Source organism: Mustela erminea, chromosome 12, assembly GCF_009829155.1.
Source record: "Mustela erminea isolate mMusErm1 chromosome 12, mMusErm1.Pri, whole genome shotgun sequence".
Lineage (NCBI taxonomy): Eukaryota > Metazoa > Chordata > Mammalia > Carnivora > Mustelidae > Mustela > Mustela erminea.
This window is the reverse complement of record NC_045625.1, coordinates 34699724-34723799: the sequence shown is the minus strand read 5'-3', so window position 1 is coordinate 34723799 and position 24076 is coordinate 34699724. Positions and strand designations below refer to the sequence as shown.

The window sequence follows — 24076 nt, the reverse complement described above, 5'->3', positions numbered from 1 at the left end:
GCTGGGTCTAGAGATGACCAGAGGCCTTTAGATCCTTTATCACATGTGTTTCTCCTCAAACCCTGAGGGTAGCTGGGGCTTATCTTCCGCATTTTACTGATGAGCCAGCTGAGCCTCGGTGAGGTGATGCGCCTTTCCCAGAACTGGGATCAGATTGGGATCAGGCCCTGTGTCTTTTTTCCTTAAAACCAAGAGAACCGGGAGGACTCTGGGGTTGTGGGGCGGGCTAAGCCGCATGCTACCCTCGCTCTAGGCCTTTCTGTCTTTGTTGGCAGAAGCCCAAGGCCCCTCTTCAGCCCCAAACCAGGTTTCGGGCACGCAGCTGAGAGCAGCAGCTTGCGGTTGCTCCATGAGCAGGTCATCCCCTCACTGATGGGGGTTGTGGTGCAGAAGAGCCAGACTCAAAGGCAGGGAACCGCCCTCCCCCCCACATCCCCCACCCCAAACTCCCTGTGTGGGCTTCTTGCCTCTGAGCCTCAGCTCCCTCATCTATAGAATGGGATGAACATGACTGGCCTCCTACCTGACAGGTTGGCTGTGGATGTCGAAACCCTGAGTAGGTTGTGACGGGGCAGGAGGTGGGATGGCAGCAGGTGTGGATGGTTAGCTGGTGTCCCCGTGGCCCCAGAGGGGCTGGCCCTGTCCTCCTGAGAATTCTTTCCCATCTGGTTCTCCCCTCTGTGTACACTTTACTGTTCCCCAAACTCCCAAGACCCTTTCACATGTTTGTATCTCTGCTCAAATGCTTCTTCAGCTCTAACTGCCCCCTTCCCTGTCCCCAGCCCATCAATGCTGACTCTCTCTCTGGATGCTCTCCTGACTCCCCACTCCCATCGCTGCCCCCCACAAACCGTCGCTTCTCTGTGTCCTACTATACTTCAGAATCATCTGTCAGGACAACTGAGACACTGTCTAGCCTCTGTTTCCCTAGTAAGAGCTCCTCACCTTGGGTTTTAAGACAGGGATTTAAGAAGAAAGGGATTTAAGACAGGGAACTAGGTACTTATTGTTTGTTTGGAGGGTGAGAGGAGTAGACCCTTGGCAGGCTCTCCAGAAATGACTCCCAGAATAACACTGCAGAACTGGTCTGCCAGAGGAGCCCCACCTCTCCCAGAGTCAGAGGAGTGGGGGAATGTGCTAGACCCACAGCTGTAAAGCAGTGGTGCCCGGGTGTGCTTCTTGACATATGATGGCCCCGCCTCAGCTTCCCTTGCTGCAGGCACTGCTCAGGTGTATCTGAATCACATCTGGACCCTCAGCTATGGGGACATCTGGGAAATGTGGTTTTGGGTCGTCTTGGCTCTCTGGCACAGGAAGGCCAACTGGAAGGAACTAGACAAGACATTGTGTGTCATGCCACTGTATCCACCCCGTAACTGTGAGGCTGAACTGAGGCCCAAAGTCCAAAACCAAACTGACAGGAGGCTTATTTATTTGAGAAAAACCTGCCCTTGGCCAAAGCTCCTGAAGTGTCCTTCTTTTAAGGAGTTCTGTACTTCCAGGGCTGCCTCCTGGGATCCTGAGCTCTATCAGTAACTGGCGAGTGCCCTTGGACAGCTCCCCCGTCTACATACAACCCCACACGCAACGTTCAGTGGGGCGTGTGTGAGGGACCAGTGGCGAAGAGAGTCTGCAGCTTAATCTCAGGCTGAACCTGTGTCCTACAGTCATTAAGACCTCGGACCTGGGCATCAGGCCTCTTGCCCTCCAGGTCACCACCCTGGGAGATCACCTCATTCTGCCATCACCGGCTTGAAAGCCAGAGCCCGGGCAGGGTTAGAAGCACTGGTGTGAGTGCACATGGGGCTGTCAGCCAAGCACACGTCCTTTATACTACACCAGAGTGATTTCAGAACTGGGGAGGGGGCTCCTGGGGCCCCCTTCTCCACCGAGTCAGGTCCTGGGGCACAGAGAGGTACAGTGAGGAATGTGCCCGTGACCAGGCCAGAGGCAAAATCCTCTTCTGCCACGTGGGATCCTCTAAGCCTCAGTGCTCCCGGCGGTCGCATTGCCTTCCTGCCAGTGCTACTACAAGGGTCATGGTGGGGACTGAGAGGCAATCCACACCCAGCACTCAAACAGCCTCGGTAAACACCTGCTTCCCTGTCATCAGCCAGTGCCCCTGCTGATGTCTTAACCCGTGCGGCATCACTCCTTTGCCTCTTGGGAGGACCACTGCGGGGCTGTCCCTGAGCCAGCAAGCAGGTTTGATCATTTGGAGCCTGAAGAGGAGCTGACCCCAGGGCCTGAGGGAAGGAGTGGGTGAGGGAGCAGACTGGACCACAGCTCCTCAGGCCCAGCTGCACGCCAGCTCCTCTGGCAGAGGTGGGATATGATTGGTCCAGGTTGGGGGCTGGGCCTCGTGTTTTACTTATGATTTATTTTATTACGGCTCCTCAGTGATGCCTTCATGCAGTGGGGGCTGAGACATACCAGGCCAGGTGTCCTGCTGCATTCTGATTGGTTAGGACAGAATAATAATGACCTGTACATCTTACCGGTGCCTGTGCATGGCCTCCCCGACTCCTTGAAGGTTAGGAATTAAGATCCCCTTTTTATGGATGAGGAGACTATGGCTTGTGGGGATGACCCTGAATTATGGGCCTGGAAGAGATAGTGAAGAGACAGAAGAGGGTAATCTTTGTGGTCTGGCTTTGTTAAGATCCCCAGAAGGAATTACTGGCAATAGAGAATCTTTCTCAAGGCCCAATTCTAGGCTGCTTGTAGGAGCCAGGTTCAGACGGGCTGGTGGGGGCCAGGCTGCCAATCCTCCCTTCCTCTGAACCCAGCCTGTCCTTGTCTCCTGCTGCGGGGGATACGCAAGGGGCCTTGCTGTTCTGTGGGGCAGCCTTCGGCCTGTCCAGGCCCAGGTAGACAGGTCTGATGTGGGGACAAAAGAACCCCTACCTGGAACCTGGTGCCATTCATTCCAGAGGGCCCATCTTTGTGGTGGCTTCCAGAACTCAGCCGGCCCCAAGAGGAGGTTTTCGCGTGGGCCTGGCTCTCAGATCGGCTGCTCAGTCCTCCCCGTGAAGATCTCCGCTCTCGCGCCACGACTGGAGCACATTCATCACCCTGAGTGTCTCAAACCGTGGAAGAGATGGGATTATAGATGGCACCGGGAGAAAAATGGAGATCTAGCTCCCGAGTAAATGAATTTATCTATTCCCAGACCCAGGTCGGACAATGCCGGGTGGAGGAAGTCATTTATCTCTTTGAGAGATGATTTTAGAAATACAGTCATGGACGTGGCAGTTCTGTGCTTTCCAACTTCAGGGCGAGATACGAAGAGCCCAAGTGTCTTCTGCTGTGGAAGACAGCAGGAGGCCCCACGGTGACCAACTGCTCCGCCTGGCAGCGGGGTCCAGGCATCGGGTGCTAATTACCACATCCTCTTCTGATCTGGAGTCTGTTGTTCCTCTTCGCTTCCTTTTGATTATCTCAGGGCAATTTTGAGAGAGCCAGGGACGAATTTAAGCAGAGCTGGTAAGCACATTATTACGGCCTCTCTCTGAGCTTAAATGGCTCTCTCGAAAATAGGCCTTTTTATTTATCTTCTCTCCTCCTCTCCTTAAATTGTAGCCCAGCCCTTAAAGGCATGGATTGATTGTGCATTTCCTTTGCCTTGGAATGAGCCTGTTTATCACTTCTGAGGGTCTGAAAATAGGAAAGGAGGTAGGGATGCTGGGGAGACGGCTCCTCCCTCCAGCCTCCCCTGTCCGCTCAGACCAAAGGCAGCTCTGCCTCCAACTTTGACTTTTAAAGAAGCCACTTACAGGTTGCACTAGGACGGGTGGGTGCAAAGTTTGTGCAGTGGGAAACTGGAGTTCTTGTTTATTTCCTAATGAGCAGATGGACCTCGGCCCCTGGACAGGTGTCGTTAAAAGCCGATTTAGATGAGGGAAATGGCTCCCTGATAACCTCCCAGCCACAGGCTGCAGGCAGCATGGGAACAGATGGGCCCCGGGCCTGCGAGGGCACTATCATCAGTCAGGGACCTAGGAATTTTGTCCCAGCACAATGATCTTCCCACTGACTTCTGATCTAGGAGTTAAGGCCAAAACTGGGACTAGAGGCTGGATCACTGATACTTTCGATGACATCCTTCTAGTCTCTTCTAATCTTTACTTTGTCGACATCTTAACTCTTGGACAGCTTTTGTGGGGAGGATAAGAGACGGAGCTTACACTGTGCCCTGGCTGGTGCCCCTCGCTGATTCGGTGGTCCTGCAGGCAACAGGCCCCCCTGCGGCACTGGGCACCCTGGGTGGGCTTCAGGCCAGAGGAAGCGCTGCCGGCTGACCACACAGTTACTTTCCGTGAGTCCCTGCTGCCAAATGCTTCATATCTGTTGATGCGGCCTCTCAGCAGCTCTCTGATAATGTTATTATCCCCACTGTACAGATGAAGACACTGAGGGACAGAATGGTTCTGTCCTTGCTTATGATCACACAGCTCGTGAGTGGTGAAACCAGGATCAAACCAGGCAGTCTGGCCCCTCAGCTGGAGTTCTTAATCGCCGCTCCCAGAGAGCCTGTGCTGGGCCTTGGGAGACATATCGTGGGTGACCCAGCTCCCACTGCCTTGGGCTTGGCCCACTAGTTTCCCACCTGGCTGTGTTCTAGCCTCTTGGCTGGATGCCACATTTGTCATGTGGCTCCATCCTGCAGAGACCGTTCCAACACCCCTACACACCACTTCCCTCACGGCCGTCCCCAACCCCATTTTATTGCTCCCGGTCATCTGATTCTGGGTCCTCTTGACCCTTCTAGTCAGATTTACTCTTCACAGGCTCTAACCAGCCAAACACAAGGATTCATCACCTTTTCCAGACAAGGTGTTTCCCTGCCTCCAAGCATCCCTCCTTCCTGGCATGCTGTTTTCTTTCCCCAGCTGGCTCTCTCCCCCATCACACCTTCCCTGACCCTCAACATGGAAGCGCTAACCAACGGGCACTATGCCCAATATTTGCTTCGTTTGTAAAGGAAGTTTTATTGCTTTTCTTTTTGGATCCTAAGCATTCAAGTGTATTTAAGAAAATTTGGAAAATAGTGGTGCCTGGTGAAGTGGTGACATGGACGACTCTTGATCTCAGCTTGGGTCTTGATCTCAGGATGAGATCAAGCCCCATGCTGGGCTCCACGTGGGACCTGGAGCCTCCTTAAAAAAAAAAGAAAAGAACATTTGAAAAAATATAGACAGAAGGAAATAAAAACAGCCTGGGATCCTGCATCCGCTATTGATATTTTGACATCGAAAAGATGCCAAAAGATAGCATCTTCTTTTTTCTTCCATTTTTAAAATTGCGAAATATTTCATATACAGACAGGATAGAGAATAATACATTTCCCTGGGCACCCACCGCCTCTTTGATCAACCCAGTAATTTTTCTATGTATGTTTGCAAATTTAGTTTTAAACGCACTGGGATGGTGTTGTACATATTGTCCACACTGTTTTGAAAGCTGCTTCCTCCTCATCCCCCACCTCCTAAATCACATGCTTTTCCGTGACTGAAGAGTATTCTTTGAAAGGATGTACAGTAGCCGATTCTGGGAACCAATCCCTTATTTCTGGACATTTATAGGCCTATGTAACAGCATATACGAATACTAATTTTAATGCATCTTGGCGAGCATTGAGAATTAAAATTTTTTAGAGGACATTGTCTGTTATGAGTGAATAAAAAGAATGAGTGGCACAGGCTCTTTCTTAGGAGTGATAAGGCCTCCTTGAAATGTTATCATTACATCGCGGCTCTCCTTATGGCCAGCTCAGATGCCACTGCCTGTGCAAATACGGGTGGTGGTGGTTGGGGGCGAGATCAGGGCACAGGGTTGATTTTCAGACCATCTCAGTGTGACTTTTAGACATCAGCCAAGTCTGTGAAGTGACCATGCAGCCGAAGTCATCCCCCTTCTGTGGACCAGGCTAATGTGCTCCTCCCTTGCTGCTTGGATCCATATCGCACTTACTGCAAATTAGCTAAATGAGCCAGCGCAGCTGGGAATAAGCTTCTAGAGACAATTACTATGGAAAATGCAACCATATTTTAGTGGGCACCACATGCACGAAGCTCTTTGCAAATATCAATATATATTTGCTTGCTTGACAAAAACAGATGAAACCAAAGTCAAGAAATGAATTCAAATGATGGGACTGTAAATGATCCTTGTTGTGCAAAGTGTGGTGAAACCTTGACCTTTTAGATGGTTGCTGTTGTCCAGATCGCACTGGAACTAACCAGCCTGACAAAGGCCCATGCTGAGGTCTGTGTGGTCATCTGGGGGAGACATAGCCATGACGCTGACGGTGATCGCTATTCATAATCGCATTGCGTTATCTCACTTGTTCTTCCCCACCACCTTGGAATGCTCAAGAAGTGCTTATTTAATTTAAGTCAGTTCATTCATTTAACAAGTAATTATTGAGTAGCCGGTAGGTAGCCTGGCAGTGTTCAAGGTGGGGAAACGGCAGTGAGCAAGGCAGGGTCCTTTTCAGTGGAACGCACAGTTTTGTGGGGTGCAGACAATAAAGAAAACCAGCCCATGGCTAAGCAATCCCCACTGGGGGAAGGGCTGCAAAGAGTAGGAAATGGCACTGGGGAAAGAAAACATGTGGGCGGTGGTGCCTCACGTCCGTGGGTGCTGGCAGAGAGAGGCGACATTTAAGTTGAAATGTGGAGGACGAGAAGAAACAAGCCAGGAGTGAACCAGGGCAAGAGGAGAGGGGGTGTTCCGGATGAGAGCCCGCAATGAGGCCAGTGGTTCCGGAGAGCCAAGGACTGTGGGCTGGGCCCGGCTGGGCTGGGCTGGAAAGGGAACAACAGCACCAGAGTCAGGCGTCAGGCTAGAAAAGCAGCCAGTGGCCAGACCACTGTGAGGCAGTGAGGCACCATAAGGAATTTGGACTTTATGGTAAGGGGGCATGGGGAGCCATCAAGGGGCTTTATATAGGGGAAGGACAAGACCCGCTTTACATTCTTAAAAGATCACTCTGGGTCTTGAGTAGGGAATGAAAAATATTCTGTATTCATTTGGCTAGCTGGTTCCAGAAGAATGACAAATGTAAGTGGACAGGCTGGCGAGATGGGGGGAACTGTGGGTAGATCCTCTGAAGGGCTTTCTGGGCTTGGAGGACCTGCCAAGGCTACCGGCTCAGTTCTGACTTTGTTCCAATTTTAGGTCTCATCTCAGTTTCTGTTGCCCTTGGGATGATTTGTCACTGGAGTGATTCTTGGCCCAGTTAAATGGAAAGGCAAAGAGTGGAAGGAAAAGAGAAAGCTGGGGACTTTGAGTGGGTATAGCAGGGATAACTCTCATGCTGTCCCAGCCTGGGGTGCTCTGGGTTGCTAGTTTTCATGCCAAAGAGCATGGGAGCCCCTCCTCACTACCTGCTTGGGGCCCTAGGGCATGTGGAGAGGTGTCCTCCAAGGGGAGCCCCACAGCGAGTCGGCCAAAGACACCCCCCTTGCTTGGTCCCTGGGCTGTTGGTGGCCAGTGTTTGGGGAGCAGGTGGCATGAAGTTCCTCACTCACTAAGAGTGGATGGCTTGTTGGCAAAGCCCCCTGGCCCTGGGGCCATGCTTGGGTTCTTGCCATCACCCACCCAACATGACCCTGGCCACTCTTGGAGAGCTGTCTGTGACTGGCTCTGGTGTCCTGGCCTGGGACCCAGCAACTCCCTCCTGTTGTCTCTCCCCAAAGCCCTCTGAGTTCCCAGCACACCTTACTCCTCCACCGGCTATCAACTCGGAAACAACTATTACACCTTTTTCACATTGGAAAACAGGCTTCCACTGTAGACAAAGAAGTCTGCAGTATGGAGAATGTGAGGGAGGAGGATAAAGGTACGAGCTCCCTCTAGGCTGTTAGCAAAGTGTAAAGTTAAACAAATGCTCTAATATTTAAAGGGTCAATACTAAACGACCGAGAGTACAATGTACGACTTCCAAAATGGTAGTAGGGGAAGGGCTAGAGAAAACATAGCCCGATAGGTGGTCAGATGCCTCACAACATAGCAAGTGATGGAGAAAGGAGGAGGGCGAGAAGAAAGAGAAGAGGTTGAATTTCATTTTATAACCGGGTTGGACATTCTTATCTGGCCCACAGAACCTGGCGGTGTCTTCTTTCAAGAGGCTCATGTGGGGGAGACATCTCTAGTGCCCGTGTGTGCCAGTCAATGACGGACACATCTGTTAGTCCTTAATTTTTTCTCTTGGATTTTATTTATTTGAGAGAAACAGACAGAGCGTGAGTGGGGGAGGGGCAGAGGGAGAAGCAGGCTCCCCCCTGAGCAGGGAGCCCAATGTGGGCCCATCCCAGGACCCCGTGATCATGACCAGAGCTGAAATCAGATGCTTAACTGACTGAGCGTTCCAGGCGCCCCTGTTACTGTGTAATTTTAGATTTTAAACTCCTTGGGGGCAAGGTCAGACCCAGTTCATCTGTGTTTCCAGAACAGGGAGATCCAGCTCCTGCAGAAGGAATATGAGTGTGTATTATTGTTATCCAATGCAAGCTTCCTTTTGGCTCTTTGGCCATCTTCTGAAAGGACCGAATCCCGATCCTGCTCTGAAGGGAAAAGAACAAAGTGAACAGAGAAGCTCAGGGGCCCGTGTGAATATGAAGCTCCCATGGATGAAACCAAAAGACAAAACACTCTGGGTTTGGGGGGATATGAAGTCCTTCCATCACCTTCGCTTCCCTTGCCCATTCCTCCTCCTCCGCGTCACTCTCCTCCTCCATCTTTTGACTGTTAGCAGTTTCGCTGGAAATGGAGCAGTTCCCTGAAAGGTACACGTGAATTTCCCCTTGTGAGTATAAGAAACTAGAGGACTTCTGTTAAATTCTCTCGGCCCCAGAGCATGGTGAACCACGCGAGACCTCTGCCATCCCGGAGCTGTGGTGACGATGGTAATGTCCATCGCTCGTTCTCAGGAACCTTCAGGATGAGGCATTGCAGAAATGGCTCCCAGGCACCCCGGTGACCTCCGGCAGAGACACGCCAGGAAGGCAGGCAGGGGCCGTGCAGCAGGATCATGTTCTGGGCTAGAAAGTACGTCCGCTCATTACCCGACCTTTGCTAAGTACACCAACTAATGGAGCGAGAGACATGAAAGATCTTCACAGGCCATGTGGAAATGTAATTCACACCCAGCCCGAGGAGGTCACGGTAAGTTAGATTAATTTTCATCCAGCCTTTCCTTATAAAGCTAACCTTTGCCTTACAGAAAAGTTCTTTAAAAAGAGATAAGTCAGTGTTTATTCGGCATTTGAAGGCGTTTTAATCCCAGCAACTCTGTTGGAAGTGTCCCCGTTTTGGGGGGATTCAGCCCAGGAAACTATTTATTGATCCTTTACATCAGAGATAATTGTCCTGGGTTTGAAATCTATCAAGTATTGGAAATTCAAATTAAGCCATTTGTGAAGTTCTGTTTAATGAGGGTTATCAACTGCCAGAGCGGGCTGTTAGCAGCCTGTGTGGGCCCCGTGGGCCTCCACCGCTCCTGCGGGAGGGGAGCCGGCTGAGGCCCCTTTCCAGGTGCCTGGCCCTCCTGTTCCCCCTTTCTATTTCCTGTCCCTCTCTTCTGTCTCCCATTCAGCTTCTTTCCTTTTTCTCACTTTGGTCTGCACCCAGCCCTGTCTGCCATCAGTGTTAAGTCCAACGAGCTTTACCAGACTGTCTCCCATCACAGGCCTCTGAGACTCTAAATCCTTCTTCAATGACTTGCAATTTGACAGCATGAAATGCTGAGTTATTGAAGTTTATCACCTATTTTTTGTTCATAGCACTTTTTGTTTTGGTGTGAAACTCTTTCACTGGCTCTGGGCTGCCTCCTAAGCGCTGGGTGCAGGGCTTATGGTCTCCTGGGCTTTCTCCTTGGCTCTTTGGGTTTTCTGGAGTGTGACCTTGTGTTCTCTCTGCTCGACTGGGAAGTTCCGGTGCTCATGGGAAGCCTCCTTCCCTTTGAGCACTTTAACTCTCTCTTTGCAAGACTGTCTGTCATGAGGGTTCTTGTGGGAGATAAAGGGCCAGATTGGTGACACCCTGGGAGAGAGATGGTTGACGGGACCTGGAGAGCTGTGTGGGAAGGGGAGACACTGGAGAGGAATCCTGTCCTCCCCTTTCTCCCCTTCCCCCTCCTTTACATCTCTCCAGTCAACCCTCAAATCTTTGTGCATGCCCAGTACCCTAAACCCCACGTGAACTTCTTGTGTGTTGATCTTCATTACTCTTTCTTCTCCTTCTCTCTGCTTTAAACTGAGGATGGAGAAGTTCCCTAAATGAATTTTTCAGAAAGCTTTCTTCAGCCCTCTTGCTGCTCCTTGCTAGCTCCATTCTGCCTTTTGGTCTTTGAGGACCATCCAGAGAGCCCATGTGTCATTTTTAAGGACCTTAGTTTGTGACAAGGCCATGAATTAAGAAGGATACCCCTTGGTGGCCGTGGACAGGGGATGAGCTCCTGTGTCTTGCTGCCCAGAGAAGAAGTGCTGGGCGGACGCAAGAAACAGATGAGCTTAATGCTTGGAAAGAACCCGGTCAAGAGGCCTGCAAAGTTGTCTTCAGTTCTTTTGATGCTGTTACCTGAAGCTGGGTTGGGTTTATTTGGGGGAGGCTTGTCAGAGAGCTGGGGGAAGACCGGTGGGCAGGAGGACAAGAGGCAACTCTGAGCTCGGCATGAGGAAGTGCTTCCAGTGCACAGAGCAGTCCACAGTGGAAGGGGTTTCGGTGTGGGGAGGGTCGGCATCCTATGCCCAGAGATGAACAGGAGTGACCGTGCATTTTATTGAGAATGCGTAAAGGCAGTTTGCACAGTGCAGAGAGAGTGGACTTGATCAGTGACTTTGAAACATTCATTACTGTGACCCACAGAAATGGATTTATATTTTCAACCAACACACACACACACCCTCAAAACAAAAGTTTCATAAAGCAATTTTACCTTTACTACAAGCAGTGCACTTTGACCTCGTCCCTTCTTTTTGATTTCATTTTAAAAACACTCTCAGCTCAGTAAATTGATTTCCCAGGCTGGACTTTGGAAACCTGGGCTCGATGACCTCTGGGGTCCCTGGTAGCTCTGTGATTCTGGGATTCAATGACAGGTACCACTGGGCCGAGCAGGAGGAAATGCGGTTTGGTATTACTGAACATCACTTGTGTGATTAGTGGTGACACTGGGACTGGGGCCCAGCTCTCTGGACAGCCAGATTACTGTTCTTTTCCCACAACCGGCAGACTGACTTCTGATGGTTCTTCTGGGCTCTTTCCTCCATCTGTGGATGACTGCCCTGACAACCTGTGAAATGGGGCATTTGTGACCACATGAGCCCTTAGTCCAGAGATCTTTAGGGGTTCTGCCATTGTCCACAGGGTAGAAGTCCAATGTCTTCATCTGCTGAACGCACCGACTCTCCCAGGAATCTGTCTCACCGTTTCCCAAAACTCTATCCCTTTTGAATTGCCCCTCTTCCGCACCCAGGCCTTCAATTCCACACCCTCGGTCCCACCCTCCCCTCGGCCAGGCTGTCCTCCCTCCCGCGTCCTTTCTCCCAAGTTCTCCCTGTCCTACCAGGGGCAGAGCCATGCCCCTCTCCTGGGGGAAATGAGCCCACATTCCTGAGTGGAGTCTGGGCACCAAGCCGTGTAGACCAACGTGCGATCCCACCGTGACTCTGAGTGGCACAGGGAGACACTGGAGGGCTTGAGAAGGGAACCGGACGCGTGCCGCTGAAGCTTCACTCAGGCCGCTGTGTGGAGAAGAAACCGCAGGTCAGTGAAGAAACAGGGAGAGCAGGTGAAGACGGAGGTGGCCCAGACAGGGTGATGATGTGACAAGGGTCCAGTTCTGGACAGATCCTGGAAGCAGAGCCGATTTGGTTTGCTGACAGATTTGATGTGGGGTTTGAAAGAGAGAGAGGAAGCAAGGGTGATTCCCAGGATTTTAGTGTGAGCAGCTCAAAGGGCGGAGTTGCAAGGAGCTGAGACGAAGAATCCTGGGTACGGAGGCGGTGGCGGGAGAGCAGGGGCTCAGCTCTTGTACGAGTGAAGGCCGAGAGCCCAGTAGCCCTCCAGAGCTGACACTGGTCACCTGGACCCCCAGGGCCAGAGGGCAGGGCAAGAGCCCTTCAGGGCTGGATTGATCAGCATGTAGATTCTCTGTTGGTGGTGGTGGTAGTGGGGTGTGTGTTCGTGTGTGTGTGTGCGCGAGCGTGTGCACGCGTACAAACGTGTAAAGGATGTGGGGTGGGGGATGGTTGGGATAACATATGATGGCTCTCAGACCCACGGCTGCCCTTTCCTGGCCTGTTCTGGGCCAGATGCTGAGGGAACAGCTGAGGAAACGTGCCGAGGGGCTGTCTGTGCCCCCAGAATCCCACAGTGAGCTCAGTGATGGGCCCCTGTCCCTGAACTGGGGAGGCTGAGGAGTGGTATTGATATTGGGGCGGGGCGGGGGATGACAAATTGCCTCTAAAGTCCCTTCCTGCTGTGAATCTGGGACTTTCTGCAGCACCAGGGCTCCTCCCCGCCCCCCTGCCCGGGGTTCACACACTTTGCCCTTGCCCTGCTCTGGGCCCGGTTGGTTCCCATGTGGAGCTGTGCCTGGCACTTCCCTCGTTTTATTCCCAGTCTCCTCAAACTTTTGAAAGATATTAGTAGCGTGCAACCTGAAGAAGAGAGGGGCGTTGACAAAATGAATTCTGACAAAGATAATTGCGTGAATCCTTTGTAGCTCAGCCCTGAACATGGCTCCACACTGTCAGTTTTTATTTCATTCAAATCCTGGAGTCGAGCGGTCCGCCTGCAGGTGAGGGAGTGGTGGGAGACGAGGAAGAGGAGAGAGGGGCTGCAGGCCAAAGGTTAGATTTGACACACCTCCCTCCACCGCTGCGGGAGCCTTCTGGGGACTGGGCCACAAGCACCACATCCTGGGGCTTCTGTTGGTCGGGGGGCCTCCGGATTCTCTGGGGCAGGCAGAGAGACAGACATGTGAAAGGCTTAGGGGACCAGCACACTGGCACTGCCTGCCAGGCTGGGAATCACAGCCTTAATGAACATTGAGTTCCTTGATGAGACAGACACAGGCTTGTCCCCCGTGGGTGTGAAGAGGGAGCCACTGGTAGGAGGGGGGTCACCGTGACCTTGCAGAACCGCACTGCAGCCGCTGTCCTCAGGGCTCCCTACAGTCATAGCTGACGAGGGCCTCTGGGCCACCGCCGCTCTCAAAGCCTGCCTCCCATGGCCGAACACTCTCACTCCAGATTTCCCTGCTGTCGTTCCTTGGACCGCACCCCAATACCCAGCCTCGTGGTCTCTTTTTGGGTCAGGAGCCAAGCGTTCCCAGGGTACTTGGTGCACCTGAGGGGCTGGTAGTTAAGCCTTGGCCCGGCCCCTGGGCCTGGAGTGACCTTCCCCAATTTCTGCTCTGTGAAACCCAGGCCACCCATCAGCACCTTACTCTGAATCCTTCTCAACACGGGCTCTAAGCAATCACCACTAAACCGTGAACATTGGCAAGATAAACAAAACGTATTTAACATCCGTGATCTAGAAAGAGGAACTAAAACTTAACCGCCATTAGTGTTTTCATGATACTGGAATTTAGTTGACATGTGACCTACGCTGTAGGTATCAGTAGTTGGTCTGGCCCCCGTTATGACAAAGTTTTTCGTAATTGTTGGGTGAGGAGCATTTGATCATTCTGTGCGATATTTTAATTGAGAGCACTGAGACTGGAAGGGCTGGTGGAGAAGCCATCTTCCTAGAGGTCAGGCTAAAACCACTCCCTAGCTGTTTAACACTATGAGAAAATGCATATGGATAAATACCTGAATTCCCCATATGAGAGGTCTGAATATGTAGGTGATTATGTCCTATCAGTCACTTCAGTGAACAGATGAGTCAAGCTGGTAAAATTGGTCCAAATCCTTACTCAGGCAATTTCCACAGAAATCACCCAGAGCCACCCAGAGCTGGGTAGGGCTTTTCCTTACATCTTTATTTGGGATGCTCCCCTGGGCACTATGGCTCTGAATAACATTGCAAAGAGAGGGGCATATTGGGAGGGGGAAGGTGTTTATTACAACTGAGGCTCTCAAGATGGCTTTCTAGCAAGGTGAGAGTACTTGTTGGAAAGGCAGTGAGTAAAAGTACATTGTCCACCTACTTCTCTTAGCTGTGGTGTCCTTTTTCCTTTCTTTCTTTCTTTCTTTCTTTCTTTCTTTCTTTTTTTTGTAAAATGAGGACTTGGCCCAGTCACACTCCAGAACATTCTGGAAACCTGGTGTTTGAGTCCATGGTTTTGAATGAGCACCCTTGGGAGGTTAGACATGTTGAAGACCAAAAATATGGTCTAAATGTTTATCACGTAACTCCACTAAAACTTGTTAACACCTCGTTGGTGCTGGGCACTGAGCAGCTGAGCTAGAGAAACCCGCTTCTGCTCTCAGGAAGCTCACGTACTAGTCAGGGATAGGCCTGGAATATGCAGAACTGTAGTACAGGCAGAATGGTCAACTAGAGGCCCATGGGAATCAGAAGAGCTCAACCCTGGCTCGGTGTGTATGTATATGTGTGTGTGCTTGTGTGTGCATAGCTCTGGGACAGTTTCAAGGAAGTGGGGGCACTGAGCAGAGCCCTGACAGCTGGTTGGAGTTTGGAAATGGAGCGGAAAGGATGTCCACTCTGTCCTTTACTCAGGGCTTGGCACACTGGAGATGCTCAGGAAATGCTTGATAACTGACTGCGGAATCCTGCACGTCTAGTTCCCCCCTTCAGTTCCCTCAGGCCGTCATCTGGGAACAGGATGGCAAAAGGCACTCTAGACAAACACAGCCCATCACTTTGTCCGAGCTCTGTTCTAAGACATCAAGAGCCTAGTCAGAATCATTCGGAGGCAAGGAACAGGGACCCACTTGGAGCTCAGCTGAAAAGAGGGACTTAGGAAGACACTGAAGGTGCTCAGGGCCTCCAGTTATGAAAAGTATGGACCTCCCAGTAAATGGAGAGACCTCAGAGGTCTAGCTCTTCCACTTCGCCCCCGCCTCTTCTCTGCTCTAGCACAGAATGTCTGGTTTCTTTGCCATCTCTCGGACTTCTGTTACATTCTGTTGGCTCTGCAGACTAGCTTTCTTCTCATCTTTTCACACATGACACATCAAGACCTCCCTGAAATGGTTCCTTTAGCCCTCAGGCCTCCAAGGCCTTCTCACTCCATCCCCTGTGGCTCATTGGCCAGTTTCTGTCCTGCCTCCCAAGTTCCAAGAGAGGATCTGCTGGTGTCAGCTTACATGACAAGTCTGCCCAGTCCGCTGGGAGTGGGGCACGGCCCTCACACATGGTGAATGTCCCCTTTCCAGCTGTTTTTCCAAGAAAATGGTACGGAGGAAATGGTGGGCTTCTCCAGCAGGTGGAGCATCCCTCTCCTGGGCTGTTGCAGAGACTCCCCTGCCCAGCCCTGGAAGGTCTTAAAGGACACGGTGGTTGGGTGCTCTTCCTGCCGCCATCAGTGTGACTGATAGTAACGTGCCACAGATAGCTTAGTAAAAGCAGGAAGAGTTGTCTTTTCCTAACACAGTCTACCTGGCACCTTTTCTCTCTAGAGTTAATCAGGCAGTTTTTAAAGAACATTTGATGATGCTGCTGAACGAAGGGGTGATGGAAGGTATTCCTCCTTCTCCCTGGCAGATCAAGCCTTTAACTGTCAGTATCCGCTCTCCCAGGCTCCTGGGTGGGAGCTGGTGTCTACATACTGACTATCCCAATGGAGACTGGTCAGTGTTCGGGCCTCCAAGTGCAGATTCCCATAGGAGTAGATAGTAAATGGTTGTTCTGTCCCAAGCCAGTCCACAAAGCCTATGTGATGATAAACCTTTTGTGGGCCCTAATGGCCATTTAATACAAGTTTCTCTCCATTCATGTGATGGCAAACACCCAGGAGCAAAACTTTTCTTAGAGCTAAAAGGAGACTCTTAGTAATCCTCTGCAGCTCTGCATGGAACGGGAGGCCCAGGAGAGAAAGTATTCAGAGTCACACAGCTCTTCAGGGGCTGGAGGGCAGCTGAACTCACAGTGTCACTGCCTCATTAGTAAGTGAACAAAATTCCAAGTCTGTGGAACTGTGTAACAAATAAGCTGTTGTTTGTCTTGAATACTGATGTTTGAGAAAAAGCAGGTTGAATTAGATGGTAGATGATTGTCAGATACCTTCATGAAGTTCTAACAGACTTCCAAATACCAAATCCTTTAAAATAAATTCAAGGTTATAATGCATGAAACCCTTTTTTGTCTCTCTCTCTAGATAGATTGCTAGAGATTGAGATAATCTTATGCAAAGTATATACAGATATACATAGGTTTATCTATGAAAGGAAACAAGTAGTGCTTTCTTTTGTCTGTTCCTTTTAGAAGTTGAAATTATGTTTCTCTCCCATCTAGAGGAATGTAGACCAGTGCTCTATAAACACAGAACTTTCTGCAAATGACGGAAATGTTCTGTATCCTGCGCAGTAGCCCACAGCCACATGTAGGGGATGGGACACTTGAAGTGTAGGTAGTGTAGGAGAGGAACTGAATTTTAAAATTGATTTAATTGTAATGAATTTAAATTTAAATATGAATAGTCACTGTGGTTAGTGGCTACCATAGTGGACAGCACAGCAAGCATTACTATGAAGCTTATTAGCCAGAACACACTTGGAGCTCTCAGGTGGAACATGTTTACAGGGTAGTACGGAGAGAGCAAAAAGTAACAGAGAAAGAAAGATGTTTAATTAAAGGCAAGTGGACGAAGGTTAGAGAGGAAGCATGTTCATGTGTGAGCAGGCACCCAAGGTGGTGTAAACAGAGTTGCTAACAGTGAGAGGCGAGGAGAAGGGAGAGCTCGATACATTCAGTATTCTTGCTGGGGTTAACTAGGATGGTCAGACGGTTCCACATCTTGGCCGCCAGGGGTCCCCACTGACTCAGCACAGTCCAGTTGCTGCGGTGAGTTGTGTGTGATGGGAGGAGGATGAGACTCGGAAAAGACAGCCCTTGAGTGGGTGAGAAGAGTGGGGCTCATCGCTCTATGCTAAGCACCACTCCAGGCACCTTACGTATCACAGTCCTATGAGGTGTGTCAGTACTGTTTTATCACCCGCATTTTACAGATGGGCAGCTGAGGCACAAAGGAGATAGATGAGTTAGCCAAAGTCCAGAGCAGTGGAATTCATAGGTAGGAAGTAAATGAAACCCCCTGGCCCTGGAGTCTGGGTTAACTATTAGGCTTTGCTACTTCCATGAAGAGCCTGCTTGTCTGTGCTTCTAGCCCTGCCTAGAACGTGTTGGTGTTTTGCCACTCACCTGGATTATCTTCATTCATCTCTTAGCATGAAGCTGTTGGGGCAGGTTTACATGAAATACTGTTTTTTGTTTGTTTGTTTGTTTTTTGGGGTTGTTATTTTTATTATTATTATTTTTTTGCCTGTAGCCACTTTTCATTCATTTACACATTCATGTGTTCTACAAGCAGACATGGAACATGCTATAAGCTTATAAGCTGAACGTAAGAATAGGAAGGTTCAAAGGAGCCTGTGCTGGGGAGTCTGTGCTGGGAGGTCTGAAATGCACAGAAATACCTGCTACACAGGGAACAGAAACAGAGAGAGGGGATCCTGACCAGGTGGGTTATCTGAGAAGGCTTCTTGGAGGAGGGGCCCTGGAGCTGAACCTTGAGGATCAGGTAGTATTTGAACACATCCACATGTCTCCATTTTGGTTTCAGTGCCCTCCTGCTGCTCAGTGACAAAATGCGTTTTGTCACCAAGGATGACCTCTTACAGGAGAGTCAGAATTCTAGTTCAGCCAGAGTCTCACTCCCCCACAGGCAGAGTCCCTCAGTCGTCACAGCCTGGAGTGCTGGTAGGAAGCGCGCTGCTTGGGTTTCTCTTGCCTCCTCCATGCGCTGACCTCCTTCAGACGCACAGGAACAGTGAGAGCGCTTCCCTCCGAGGCTCAGCTCACAGCACAGGCCTTGCCCACGCTCCGGGCGCCTGGATTCCTCAGAAGCCAGCTCCTGGGGCCTGTCCAGCAAGGCCTGGAAGCCCAGGTCCCCACAGACCTGCTAGTTAATGAGTTCTGCAAAAACTAGGTCTGTCTGTAATCGAAATGGGAGTCCAAGCCTCGCACGGTCCCTGAATTAATTCAGTCCTGTTCGAAAAGGAGCAAGGCAGAGTTCCTGCTGCCGCCTGCACGATCCATGGAGAGGTTCTGTGTGCCATGACTTCCATTTTGGGACCCGTTGTTTTTCATCACTTCAGCGCAATCTGGAAAACATTCTCTAAGTCTATTATTCCTGTCTCCTGCTGCCACACCGAGGCGGTTGTTAACAATGCCCTCTGCCCACCCCAGACCCTTCCTCCATTTAAATACCAGTCTGATGGGCAAAGAGAGCATTTGATGACTGCTCCAGACTAAAAAGTTCCTATTATTTTATTCCCTTCTTACTCTCATTCAATTTCCTTCCAGATGGGGACAGGTGAGCATAAAATAAATGGAGCTGGAATTACAATTGCAAGAAGACAGGTTTGGATGCAGTGGGGAAATTAGATGTGGTGGAAATTTTGTCTAGGGCCCTATAGGTATGTCCCCTGAGGGCTCACAGGCCACCATGACCACCACACTCAGCCTGGCTGTCCTCTCAGTGGTCTGAAAATAGGGAATCAGAGTGACCAAAATTCCTCTCCTTACATCACAGTCGTCTGAGTCTCCTGACTGAAAGAAAGGAGAAATTCAAGGAGAGCTTATCATGGCACCCCCATATCTTGGGTCTCTAGGATAATAACACTTAGTCTTCCTACCATTCTTCTGGGATTTTCTTCTTTTTTGTCTTTACTCAAATACAGTCTCAACCAGGAAGCCTTCCTTGATTCCCTGTCCTCTGTGCTTCCCTCAAACTCTGCTTATGTCCCCATTAAGTCTGTTACTGGTCTGTGGTGTCCTGCACTACGAGCCTATTTCCAGGGGCCATGGCTGGTGACTTTCTGTACAGAGGAGGCTTCACTACATGTGTGCTGGGGAATGACTTCTCGCCCCCTTGCCTCCTGTGTGACCTTGTACACAATCTGTATGTATCTGGTCTTCAGCAACCTCGTTTGCAACATAAAATGAGAAGACCCGCCTTACAAGGCTGTCATGAGGAATAAATGAGATACCAGCTTTCCCGTCTCACAACCCTTTGTACCCATTACTGTTAGGGCAATGAAGTTCTGGAGCCAGATGGACGTGGCTTTGAATCCTGGCTTCCACCGTTTTCTAGCTGTGTCTTTTTAGTTCTCTTGCAGTCTCTCTCTGCCTCAGTTTCTTCATCTCTAAGGTGATGATGATAGCCCCTAACCCCTTTCTCGTATACTTGTTGGGAGGATAAAATGGAATAATGCACGTAAAGCGCTTAGCTTAGGCCTGGCACAGAATAAACACTCAAATGGTTAGCTATTATTATTGCCATTGTTGTTATTAAAATTGTGAGGTGGTGGGGACAGCAGTATCAGCCTGGGATTGTGCCCAGTGGCCAGCAAGTATAGAGTATGAGGAGGAAAATGTTTTCCTTCTAAACTGGGGAGCACTGTACAGCTAAATTGCTCAGTCATGTTACCCTTTATCAGTCGGGGATAATGGGGACATGATGTAGGTGATCAGAGGGCATGGGCCTGGAGAGGCGCGGGGGAGCACCTCCCTTCCAGGCTGTCACCGCACTCCTCAGCCTCCCAGCGCTTCCAGCCTCTGCCAGATGCAGGGGAGCTGGGGGTGACAGATACTCGCCCACTGATAGCCAGAAATTTAAGCCAGAAGGAGAGAAAATCTATGGCTGCCAGCTCACATGCCAGCCAGGAGCAATCGCTAATGAGTCAAGGTCAATGGCCAGATGAACAGGAACAACCAAGTGAAGGGCTGGCATTTGCTGAGGAGGCTGACTTCCAAGCTCTGGCCTGTGGAGGAGCAGCAGAAATGTGCTCCTGGAGACCGTGGCCTGCCTTCCACGGAGACTGGACCTCCCCAGAGCTGTACCCTGGAGCCGTGGGCTGTGTGCATGTTTGTGTCCAAGCCTATGTCTGTGTGTCTCACAGCTGGTGTGTCCTAAGGGCTTACTGTGCCATAGACCGCTGTCATCTCCAGTCTTCTCCATGACATTGATACTGTGTCCTCACTGTGAAATGGGAACAACAGGCCCCACAGGCATTAGGATTAGCCAAGTTATGCTGTGGTAATGAGCACCCCTCAGGTGTCCCCAGTGACACAGCAAGTCCCTCTTGGGTCAGTCTGTGATTGTCATTATCACCCTGGGGCCCAGACTGGCAAAACAACCGTCATGTGGAACACTACCAGTCTCTTGACCAAGGGTGAGAGAGTGGGTCACGTGCTGTCTCATGAGGCTTCATCCTGGAAGTGATGGACACTACCGCTGCCCACATTTCATTGGCTAAAGTGACTCATGGCTCCCTCTCACTCCAAGGGGGGGGGGCATTTGTAACCCTACCAAGTGCCTGGAAGGAGAACTGGAAGTAATTGGTGAGCAGGAAAGGCCAGCATGTTACCAACTGGTGTGGTTTCGGGATTGGAGGAGTTCATATACCTCATACACTTAGAACGTGCCTGGCCCCCAGAACGTCCTGCATGGATATACAGGATATCTGTATGTCTCCTGCAGAGACATACAGATTGTGTACAAGGTCACACAGCAGCGCCATGGCTAGATCTGTTATTTGTTTTAAAGGTGAGTAAATAGAACACAGAGAGGCCAAGTACTTTGCCCAAGATCACACAGGTTGGGAGCAGAGATTCCCTAAGGACCGTATTCCTAACTATACGACCCCACCTCCAGAGTGCCAGGGCTACTCTGAGAACCAAGCTGGGTCAGCATGGACACGATGTACTCTTGAAGAACAGTCTTTTGGGGGAAGAAAAGGAAGGCTGTCATTTAGTGAGTGCCACATACATGGTCTCCTTGAATTCTCACTGCAGCCCTGAGGTAGGGCTTATTATTCTCATGGCTGGGGTGTGGAGACTGAGGCTCAGAAGCATGAAGTGATTTGTCCAATACTGCAGGCGAGCAGAGGGTCGAACCAGGCTTCAGCTCCCATGAAGAACAGTGTGGCACATGGCTGTCGGCCTCTCAGATGCTTTCATCAGGGACAGTACTGGCTGTTGGAGGGTGCTCAGGGTGAGTTCAGGGATGAATAAACCCCAGGGTACTGACTCGCTGAGGAAGAAACACGGGAGGTTCTGTGGAGATCCCCAAGGAAGCGGACATGGCTTCTAGTTGGTGGGATCAGGCAGGCTGAAGGAGGAGATGGCATTTTCCCTGGCTCTGGATTGGATGTTCAGGGCTGATGGGAAGGGAGTTGGAGAGGAGGGAGCCATGTAAGCCTTCTGGGAGAACCAGGACTTCTGTTCGGGTTGTTTGGGGAGCTAGAGTGTGGACTGTTTGAGGGAAAGGTAAGACCTGGGATTGGATCTGATGACAGTAGGATGACCACTGATGGTCTCATGGACCAACTTCAGGACCACTATCTACATGGTAATCACAGATCAGAATGTGTCTCATGACATTCTGGCAGATGGCAGCCAATGTCTGGAGGAGGGGGCACTCTGCGGGCTGTCTCTGTGCCCAGGTCTTCTTTTGGCTCTTCTCCTCCTCCCTGTGCCTGGAAGGCCAAAGTCTGTGGACTGCATCCACCAGGCTTTCTACTGTCTGGCTTCTTATGTAGCCAGTGGGAAGCACCAACAGGAGACAAGGTGGGGGGATGTGGGCCGAGAGAGAGAGACAAGGATTTTTATGCCCTCGGCTGCCTCCCTGCTGACTTGGTGGGGGCTGTGTCCCTCTATCAAGGGCCTCCACCTCTGTTAGGTACCCCTTGCTAGAGATGCGGCTCTGGTAGGGTTTTCACAACTGTTTTCTCCTGCTGTCCCTTCTGGCCCAACAGTGGTAATGGCTCCCCTCTGTTGCCACAGTGTTTCACCATCGTGTGCTTTTTTTTTTTTTTTTAAATTAACACATACTGTATTATTTGTTTCAGAGGTACAGGTCTGTGAATCATCAGGCTTACACAATTCATAGCACTCACCATAGCACATACCCTCCTCAGTGTCCCTCCCCCAGCCACCCTATCCCTCCCCACCCCACCCCCCAGTGACCCTCAGTTTGTTTCCTGAGATTGAGAGTCTCTTATGGTTTGTCTCCCTCCCTAGTCCCATCTTGTTTCATTTTAACTTCCCTTCCCCCCACGACCCCCTGCCCTGCCTCTCAAATTCCTCATATCAGAGAGATCATATGATAATTGTCTTTCTCTGATTGACTTATTTTGCTTAGCATAATACCCTTTAGTTTCATTGCAAATGGCAAGATTTCATTGTTGATGGCCGAGTAATATTCCCATCGTATGTATGTACTGTATCTTCTTTATCCATTCATCTGTTGATGGACATCTGGGTTATTTCCATAGTTTGACTATTGTGGACATTGCTGCTGTAAACATTGGGGTGCAGGTGCCCCTTCGGATCACTGCATTTGTATCTTTAGGGTAAATATCCAGTAGTGCAATTGCTGGATCGTAGGGTAGTTCAATTTTCAACTTTTTGAGGAACCTCCATATTGTTTCCCAGAGTGGCTGCACCGCGTGCTGGTTTTTCTTAATAAACAGTCTTTTCACTAAATTCTCTCTAGTCACCCTCTTGGATGAGCCATCTGTCTCCTACCAATACAGGGCTAGTTCCTAATTGATGGAAAGATGACATTGGACTAGCAGCAGCTTCGAAAGCCTTCTGATCCTATTCTGTGGCATTTGGGGAGTTATTCCCAGCAGGGGGATCAGGGGCAACCCAGACTCCATCACCTATGGGGTGGCCAAAACAGAAGTACAGGGATAGAGCAGGGCATGGGGACATTTTCTGCCCTTTCTCTTACCCTTAACACTCCTGGCACCTAGCAGCATCCCTGTGAATGTTTGTGGTGCTGAGATAAGATGGATTCTGCGAGCCGCGGCAGGGGCGGCAGGGGCTTGGGGCGGCAGTGACGGTGACCCGCAGGTGTCTCCTTCGGCTGTGAGCCCTCCCAGGGCAAGCTGGGCCGCTCCCATTTCCGCCTCTGCCAGCCCAGCCCTGTGCGAGCAGATGGGGGTGGCTGGTGACATGACCAAGCCGAGTGGAGCTGGCTTGGGTTGGCCTGGAAACCTCCTTCAGGGCAGACCCCTGGTTTTCATTGGAAGATGAAAACCTGTATTAGAGAGAAAACCAACTTAAAAGGATTTTAGAAAACACCATTTTATTCTTTTTCAAAACGTACAGCAAGTAATCAAGAACATTCCTCCTGAGTCCAGTGCTATTTCCTCTTCAGTTCACTGCCCCTCAAGCCAAATCCCAAGTCTGCTTTAATGAATATAGAAAACTCACTTGTCATTAGTTGGACAAAAGCTAATGGACTGGAGTCCTTGAGGACAGTGTGTCTCTTGAGCAAATTAAACACTCCCCTTGCAATCTTGAAGCCTATGTTAAATTGTTTATCAAACTCTGCCTTCCCAGGTAGCGTTCAGGTGAAATTTCTCAAGTTCTGGCCATTAAGTCAGAAAATTTTATTGGGTTGGAGACAGTAAAAAGGAGGTGATTTCAAAATGCTTTTTGTTTAAAAGAGGAAAAGGCATATTAGTTGGGGTCTGGGGAATGATCCATAAATACACTTCACCTATGGTGTGGCTCCTGCCTTGGCTCACAGCAGACATTACTCCTTACACACTCCTTCCTGCTCATTCAAAACAAGACCTACTTGCAAACCAGGGCTTTGAGTATGTGGATGGCCACAATTTTGGTAGTCAGAAAAGAAGATGCCAGAAATCATGGGGCAGAGGAATGAGCACTGGGCCTGGCATCAGGAAGCTGGTTGTGATCTTCCTCTCTGAGCCTGGTTCTCTTTGTTCCAACGGGAACGCCTCCTAGGCTGCCAGCTGAGGCTGTGAGGATGGTCAGGGTCAGGGCTGAAGGAGCTTATGGGGCCGTGGAGTGCTGCCGCGCCAGCTGGGTGGCCGTGGTTGTCCTGGGCACTGGC

At 50.4% G+C, this 24076-nt stretch overlaps 1 long non-coding RNA gene across 1 annotated transcript in view; it reads left to right on the top strand.

Annotated features, from left to right (window-relative positions):
• Positions 1–24076, top strand: part of LOC116569918 — a 57804-nt gene that overhangs the window by 3727 nt on the left and 30001 nt on the right. Inside the window, exon 2 of the long non-coding RNA XR_004277248.1 lies at positions 8937–9171. This is a non-coding gene — a long non-coding RNA (uncharacterized LOC116569918). The remainder of the gene's footprint in view (positions 1–8936; positions 9172–24076) is intronic.